This window comes from Sphaeramia orbicularis, chromosome 22 (genome assembly GCF_902148855.1).
Source record: "Sphaeramia orbicularis chromosome 22, fSphaOr1.1, whole genome shotgun sequence".
NCBI classification, from domain to species: domain Eukaryota; kingdom Metazoa; phylum Chordata; class Actinopteri; order Kurtiformes; family Apogonidae; genus Sphaeramia; species Sphaeramia orbicularis.
In genome coordinates, this window is record NC_043978.1 from 39,286,539 (window position 1) to 39,295,390 (window position 8,852).

The window sequence follows — 8,852 nt, forward strand, 5'->3', positions numbered from 1 at the left end:
TTTGCATGTAAAAAAAAAAAAAAAAAAAAAAAAAAAAAAAAAAAAAGGAAATTGTGCAACAATTTATTTTCAACTGATGTCATATATTCAATTCAATTCAACTTTATTTGCATAGCCCAATATCACAACAAGGTTATCTCAAAGGGCTTTACAGAGGCAGTTGGAGTAAACAACAGTCAAATAAACAGCAAGAAAATGAGTAGTGTCCAGGGCATCCCCCGTCCTTAGACCCTCCTTCTCGGCAAGGAAAAACTCAAAACCCAGTGGAAAAAGGGAGAAACCTCGGGGAGAACCACAGTGAAGGAGAGATCCACTCCCATGGACGGACACGGGCGATGCCATGATAGTGGAGCTCCACAGGAAGCTCCTCTTCTCCTCCTCTCAAAATAAAATAACACAAAGTTGCCGTCAACTTTTCGCGTTAGCATTAGCTTAGCAACGAACCTTCACACAGTGCACACAAGGGCCATTTACCACTGAAAACTAACCCCAACCATACCCTAACCCTAACCTTAACCATTTAACGCCCATGCCTAACCTTGAGCAGACACTGGAACCGTATTTAATCATTTAACTGCTTTGCAAACTATATTAATGGAAATATCTATATTTTAAAATAACTTTATTTTTTAGCGCACGACCTCCACTTCCGGTGGGGTACTTCCTTAGCATTAGCCACATTAGCCGAAAGCCTTAAAATTTTTCAGCCTATCCTTTTATTTTTTGTGGTGGTCTTAATTTTAAAGCAAGGCACCTTTCGGGTAAACAACACCCCCGTAATTGAAAAGGTGGATGATGTTTTATTTTTTTTCTTATAGTGGATATTTTTTTGGGCTGCTCTCTTTTTTTTTCTCATAGTAGATAATTTTTTTCACCTGTTCTTTTTTTTTCTGATAGTGAATAATTTTTTGGGCTAGTAGATAATTTTTTTTTGCCTGTTCTCTTTTTTTTTTTCTTTTAGTGGATAATTTTTTTGGCTGGTCTCTTTTCTTTCTTATAAGGGATTTTTTTTTTTCATCTAGTGGATAATTTTTTTTGGGCTGTTCTCTTTTTTTTCTTATAGTGGATAATTTTTTTAGGCTGTTCTCTTTTTTTTCTTATAGTGGATAATTTTTTTAGGCTGTTCTCTTTTTTTCTTGCAGTAGATAATTTTTTTGTCTAGTGGATAATTTTTTTAGGCTGTTCTCTTTTTTTTCCTTATAGTGGATAATTTTTTTGGGCTGTTTTTCTCTCTTTTTTTTTTCTTGTAGTAGATAATTTTTTTCATCTCGTGGATAATTTTTTTAGGCTGTTCTCTTTTTTTTTTCTTGTAGTGGATAATTTTTTTCATCTCGTGGATAATTTTTTTAGGCTGTTCTCTTTTTTTTCTTGTAGTAGATAATTTTTTTCATCTAGTGGATAATTTTTTTAGGCTGTTCTCTTTTTTTTTTTTCTTGTAGTAGATAATTTTTTTTGTCTAGTGGATAATTTTTTGGCCTGTTGCACCTCTGGGCCACCATAGGAGTTATATCAAACACTGACATTCTAAGAAAAATGCCCAAAATCGTATAAAACACTAAAGTATTCTTCTTGGCTTTGTCACATCCTGAGTATAATGTTAAATGTATATGAAAAGTAAATAAGTGTGCAGTAAGGAAAGAGTGTCTGCTTACACTGCTGACACATACCACAGCTCTATAATGAATTGCATGGCTTGCTTTGAGCTTCCTCCAAACCCCTAGAGGGTTTTTTTTGGATGCGACTAGCTGTCCGGACCTGTCTTTTTTGACTTTGTCCGACTTTGTCTTCACTTGTATTCGCTGTGTCCTGATTCGTTGTGGACTATCAGTATCCATCAGTCCTGTGGCCCGTCACACCCTGCCCATGTGCCCAGTGTGCATGAGTGCATTTGATCAGTGTTGTTCCCACTCCATTGGTCTCTGCCAGAAGTGCTGAAAGTGATGTTCTGTGTGCTCACTTGTCTTTCATTTGATCCTTCTGTGTGTGTTTAAAAAGAGGCAAACATAACATCATAGAAACCCCACTTGTCCTTGTCCTTGGCAAAACGCTGTAAACCCGCAGTGACATCTCGCCAGCCAAAGTCTACAAACACAAGGGCATGCATGTGCTTGTGTTTGTAGACTTTGGCAAACCCACATAAACACACACACATTGGGCTGGCATGTGTTTAGGGGACATTACATTGACTTTCATGTCTTAGAGACCTCACCATGCCCATCCCTAACCCTAAAAACAACTCTTAATCCGTAAATGTAATGGTTTGATGTTGCAAAGTTCTGCGTTCTGCCACCATGAGGAAACCACTTCTCCATAAGTGAGCTTGGAAACAGATTTACGTCCCCATAACATACTAAATACTTAAACCACACACAAGCCCAGATGATCACAGCTGGCACAGCGTATATTTGGCCAAGTCTCCTCTCTCATCTCATCCTCTGACACTTCCACTGAGAGTGACTGTCTGCCTCTACTGACATGACTTGGATTGATCGCCCTGGCCTTATCAAAGAATCCAAATAGCTCTACAGATTTCTTTATTATCTTATTTGAAAATCTGGTCACGTGACATGTTTTCCTCCTCTTAATTGGGTTTTCATTGTGATAAAACACTTCACATTTCATTCCCAGAGGATGAAACAAGTACTGGATACTGGATTTTGAGCAAAGATTTTTTTTTTTTTTTTCAGCTATGGCTTTCCTGCTGAGCCCAGACTTATCGTTAGCCTCATTGCATAATTGCCTAAGTCATATTTTTGGCCAAATTATGATATCCATGTAGCTTTACTCTTCTAACACTGCTGCTTTATTTTACGCAGATATCACAATTTGTCCAAAAATATGACTTAGGCAGTTATGCTATTAGGCTAACAATATGCTTTTGGTTGCTGCTCTGTGCGTAGTATTTATATGTCAGGAGGTGTTAGAAAAGATGCCTCCTCAAATCTTGCTAATAAGAAAGTCACACATACATGATTTAACCCTGTATATGGAATGGAATAATTTATTTTTGGAGGTGACTTTGTATGTGTGGTGGTTGGAAACACCTGTGCAAGATTTGATGCAAACACTTGCTGAGATCCCAAACCCCCTACAGAGTCTGAGATTCACAAGCTCTGAATGAACAAACCAAGTGTATATGAACATATGGGCAAGAAATGAATATTTACTGCATGTAGGAAGCTGGTGGTGAAGGAAATGTTTTTTGGGTTTTTTTCACAGGCTTGAAGGTCTTTGAGCAGAGCAGTGTAGAATGCAGAGCAGCCATGTTATGGTTATAAAGTCCATTAACCCATAAAGACCCAGTACTACTTTTCCAGCAGTTCCCAAATGAATTTTTCTCTCTATTTAAACTTTCTTAAGTAATTTATGACCATTTATTATAATATTATCCCCTGTATTTTGCATTTCTTCAATAAAAATCAGGTATTTTCTCGTATTTAATTCACTGATCATGTAGATGTTCATAAAAGCTCAGATTATCATCAGAATCAGAGAAAAATGAGGAAAATGTGACTTTTTCAACTAAATGTATCGTTAACTGAACATAAACCAAGTGTCTCCATCCACTGTCATTTATCAAACTCCATAAGTTTTACTTGTGAATCAATATTGTAGAAGTTAACAGTGTTTCCATGTTTACTACGGAGCCTCTGAACGTCCAAATGGGTCATATATGATGATCATGAAAAGATGACAAACTGCATTTTACACCAATTAATTACATGTATTGATAGGATTAGTGGATTAGAAGTTATGAAACATTTTAGTAGGTAGATGATTTTGTTTGCTAGTGGTTCTTTGGGTCTTTATGGGTTAATGAGGCTGGACAGACTGAAGTCATGAACAGTTGGATGAAGAGGCTCGAGTTCCTTAAAACTGACTAAAACAGTGAGGAGCTTCTCATTTCTTAAACTAGAAGCACTTGGAGAGTGCAGACCTCCGCCAAGGCTGATCAGTGCCCCCCCCCCCCCCGTGGGCCCCCCCACCCCTGATCACCACCAAAATTTAATCATTTCTTCCTTATCCCATTTCCAACAAACCCTGAAAATTTCATCCAAATCTGTCCATAACTTTTTGAGTTATGTTGCACACTAACGGACAGACAGACAAACAAACAAACAAACAGACAAACAAACAAACAAACCCTGGCAAAAACATAACCTCCTTGGCGGAGGTAACAACCATCAGTTTGATAGAGAGCATAAAGATTGGACTGTGTTTCAAGGGAAAATGGTCTTGTGGTTTGATGAGTCCAGACTGACCCTGATCCAGAGTGATGGGCTCATCGATGTGAGAACAGAGCTGTATTACCCATCATGCCTAGTGCCTGCAGTACAAACCTGTGGGGGCAGTGTTGTGATCTGGGGTTGCTTCATTTGATCAGGTCTAAGTTTAATGATGTTACGTGTCCATAAAATAAGATCCGCTGAAGCTGAATATACTGAATGACCCAGTTTGAACATCAGTGACATATTTTTTTTTCTCCAGCAATGACACAGACATGTTCCAAGATGACAATACCAGGACTGAACAGGCTCTAAATGTGAAAGAGCAGTTCAGGGAACATGAGATATCATTTTCACACATGGACTGGTCACCACAGAGTCCAGACCTGAACACCGCTGAGAATCTTTGTGATGTGGTGGTGAGGATGCATTGGTCTGACTTTCTATCATCAATCCAAGATACATAAGAAAAATTCACAAACTCAATAAATGTCATGACATTCACTGTGACATTGTGTAAGAATTGTGAGGCATAAACACTGTTTAATGTGGCACTAAACTGTTAACCTCCTCTGTAAAGACAACAAAATATTATGTGTGGTATATTTTTATTTTTACCCCGCCCTCCAAAAGGGGAGACAAGGGGTTTTGTTTTTGGTTTCGTTTGTTCGTTTCTTTGTTTGTTTCTTTGCTTGTTAACACTCTAGCAGCAAAACTATTGGTTGAATTCATACCAAATTGGGTTTATAGATTGCTAGTGACCCAGAATAGATGTCATTATATTATGGGAAAAGAAGGTTAAAGTACAAATTTTTTAAATGATTTTTTAAAATCCCCCCCCCATTTACTTACAATGGGCAAAATTTCACAAGTCTGTCACAGCAAAACTACTGGTTGAATTCATACCAAATTGGATTTATAGACTGCCAGTGACCAACAACAGAGAGTATGCATGTGACGTCACCGCTGGCGGAAGTCACCGCGGTTCTGCCCACTGAGTGGCAGAAAGAGGGAGATGAGTAGCAGCGTTGGCTTCAGTACTGTCTAAACTTAAGAACGATATTTAATTAAAAAAAAAAAAAAAAAAATGGGGAAGAGCTGTTGTGCGATTTTTGTATGAACAGGTTTGAAAAGCAGTCGGAGCTATCGTTTTACAGGCACTGAAAGCCAAAGAAAAGAGAAGTAGATCTGTGGATCCCGTTTCGTGTCAGGTAACATTAATTTATGCTGTATTTTTGGGTAAAATCATACCTTAAATTACGTATTGTTTTGGCTAACATTACTTCTTAGTAAAGCTCTTGGTTTCATGATCAGATCATTCATGGTTTTTGTCTTCATTTTGTGATTCTGAACCTTGTGCTCCTACATGATTAGTAAACTGACTTAAACTGAGGCTAACCTAGTTTTTTAAATACGGGGGAACTGGAGAATAAAGCTACGAAGGCGTATTAGGGCCACGTAAGAAAATAAAAACACTTGTCACTACAAGTATAAACTCATAAAATATTGATATAAAATTCGTAATTTTATGATAATAAAGTCGAATACAAAAAGAATCACAATGTTATGAGAATAAGCTCGTAGTTATAAAAAAACCCTCATAATTTAACAAAAATGTCACTTGTTTATGAGATTAAAGTCGTCATATTCCGACAACAAAGCCATAATATTGCAAGAATAACGTCATAACTTAAAAACAGGTGGGAAAAATATCATAATTTACCAGAATACAGTCGTACCCTGCTGGTCCATGGCAGTAGTATCTGTGTTGTATAAAGTACTTGATATGAACTAGATGTAAATCTCTTCAGTACCAGTAGATCATGCATATATTCACTGGGGTCAGTACACGGTCTACTGTAAATGCACTTTGGATCAGCTGGTTCTGGGCCCTAGTTTTGGACCCTGGTTGTCAGTAATGATGAAACCATGTATATTTGTTTCAGGTAAAAACAGCGATGATCCCCTACACCCTGGATGTCTGGATACGCAATTTCTGTCCACATGTCAATGTTCGTGGACCACTTGTTCTTTGGTAGCTCGTACGGATCCATGTCCAGTCCAGTTGTCCTTAATTTAATTTCATATTTCACATTTTCCCGGTCTCGCTGTGTTTATTGCTATACTCCGTCATGTTGAGCAGGCTGGTTTTTGCCACTCAGTCTGACTTAAAGGGGCGTGGCCTTGGGGGGAAATGACATATGTGCATACCCTCTATAGATATGATTACATTTTGGGAAAAGTAGGTCAAAGTTCAAATATTTTATACATTTTTAAAATCTTATTTCTTCTCCCATTTACTTATAATGGGGAAAATTTCAAATGTGTATAAAAACATCAATTTTGTTTCAATTTACTTCAAACTTGACACATATATAGAGGCAATTGATATACTGACATCACCACACGCATAGACATGATAACATCAGCTGGATCTATGCCAAAATATGCTACAGTACGATCGTGGGGCGGGCCATGTTGTGCCTGGAACCACTTGTTTATTTTTTGACTGGATGGTGTATTTCATTGCAGTTTGCATTCTAGCATTATTTCATGCATAGCATTTATTATGTAAGGGGCCAAACTAAGCCTATGGTGATCAAAGCTTTCCATTGCGTAGAAGTCAATTGAGACACAAACTTATGTAAAAGTTGACTCATTCCTCAGTAAATAAATACATAAAACAAAATACTGTGAAACCACCACAGTCTGTTAAATATCCAACAGTAATTCATTTGAAAAGAACCCAGCTTGATGAACTGGTGAACCTAAATTAAAACTTAATGTGTTCATTAACACCACTATAATCTCACACAGAGTTTTGTTATTAGCACGCTATCACATAAACAGGATTAAAGGGGGGAGATTTAGCGCTAATGCAGACAACATGCTGAAGTGATTGCGAATATTTCTGTTGATGAACCATGTGTAAAAAGTGGGGCTGTCTCCTCGGAACACACAGCATGCTTATATTAAGTCAAACGGCATGTTCCCTGGCAATTTCAGCTGCGGTAGTGCAGATAATGGAGCTAAAAGCTGCTGACCTTGCTTTTGGTTTCATCTCCAGGCCGCTGGCGTAGAGAAACTTTTAAATTGCCTATGGCTTGTGCTTTTCCTCACAGCTCCGCCGTATACGCTTGTTTTTCGAGGCTGTATCACTTACGATGTTTGTTCCGTGAGATTTCTCTGAATAATAAGCTCTGTTTAGACACAGAGGAAAGTGTGTTTTTGTCACTATTCATGCAGAACCTGCCATTCACCTCACTGGCAGCTGTCTCCAGTGTGTTCCCACCTTCCTTATTGATCTCCTCATCCTCCTGCTTCCAGTTTCTCTGTTTATACTGTATATCTGCCCTTCAGCTGAAGTACTCCAAGTAACCATTTCTTCTCTATAGCATTGCGGCCATTCTGGTGTTGTTTCCCTGACCTTTGCTGCCCATGGGTTGCCTCTTGCTGAACTTCCTCTGATTTTGCTTGTAATTTACCTGTTCTGTCTGCAGGCTGTGCTATTGAGTCTTCAAACCAGCCTTTTAAAACTCCTGTCAGTTCCTTTAGACCTTCTCCCCTTTGAGTCACTTATCGTGAATTAAATCTCTTTTACAAACATTAATCTGGCATTTGTGTTTTAGAAGTGTGGGTATTTAACAGAAGCATTTTGCAGTGAACTGAGCAATATTTTGATGTTTTAACAATTGAAAAGAAGGTTGTGTGTTCAGAATAAGAGAGGATAATCTGTCTGCACACCTCAGTGGATCTAGATTCCCTTCTGAACAAAGTTGAAATGTGATTTTCTGCACCAGCTTAGAAAAATGATTGCAATTTGATAGGAGCAACCCACAACAAATCTGAGTTTCCTCTTAGTAAATTTAGTATTTTTGAGCTTTTAATTTGTGGATAAACATCCAAATTTTAATGTTGTGTAAATGTAAATGTTTTTTTTTTTTTTTACTGGTAAATTAAAGCCACACAAATATTTGTTTAAAATTAAAACTGTTAATGAATGGTCTTACTTGAAAAATTTGCTCAAATATACACCCCACAGATGGTTTCACACAATATTACAACTTACCAGTCAACCCTTCTGAAAACATTTTGTATTTATAAAGATAGGGTTGAGCAATGTGATTATATGTAGACTATATTGTTATGAAAAAAAAAAAAAAAATCTATTTTGGCATTGTTTATTTTTATGGCAATGTTTTTATTTTGTGTTCTTTCCTGGATGCAGGCAGGAAATGTGGATGAAGACAATACAAACTGACATGAGGCAGAGTGAATGTGACACAAAATCAAGTCAAGGGAGAAGAACTCAACCAGCAAAGAATTAGTTAAAATATGTTAAATGAAATAATTCACCTGTTTTAAATTATTCAAAAATATTTAAAAAATACAAGTAGTTATTAAATGTTTATTTCTTTAATTGAAAAGTCTACATATAAAAGAGCTATAAATCAACTGAGAAACTAAAGCTATAAATCAGTTAAAAAAGACAGAAAACAAGGGGAGGGAGGACAAGCATGATGCATGACTAAAACAATACATTCTTTTCCTGATGCTGATATTGACAAATGTTTAGGACTTGATTTAGAAAGGTAATAAATTACACCCTCCTCAGATTTAACTTAA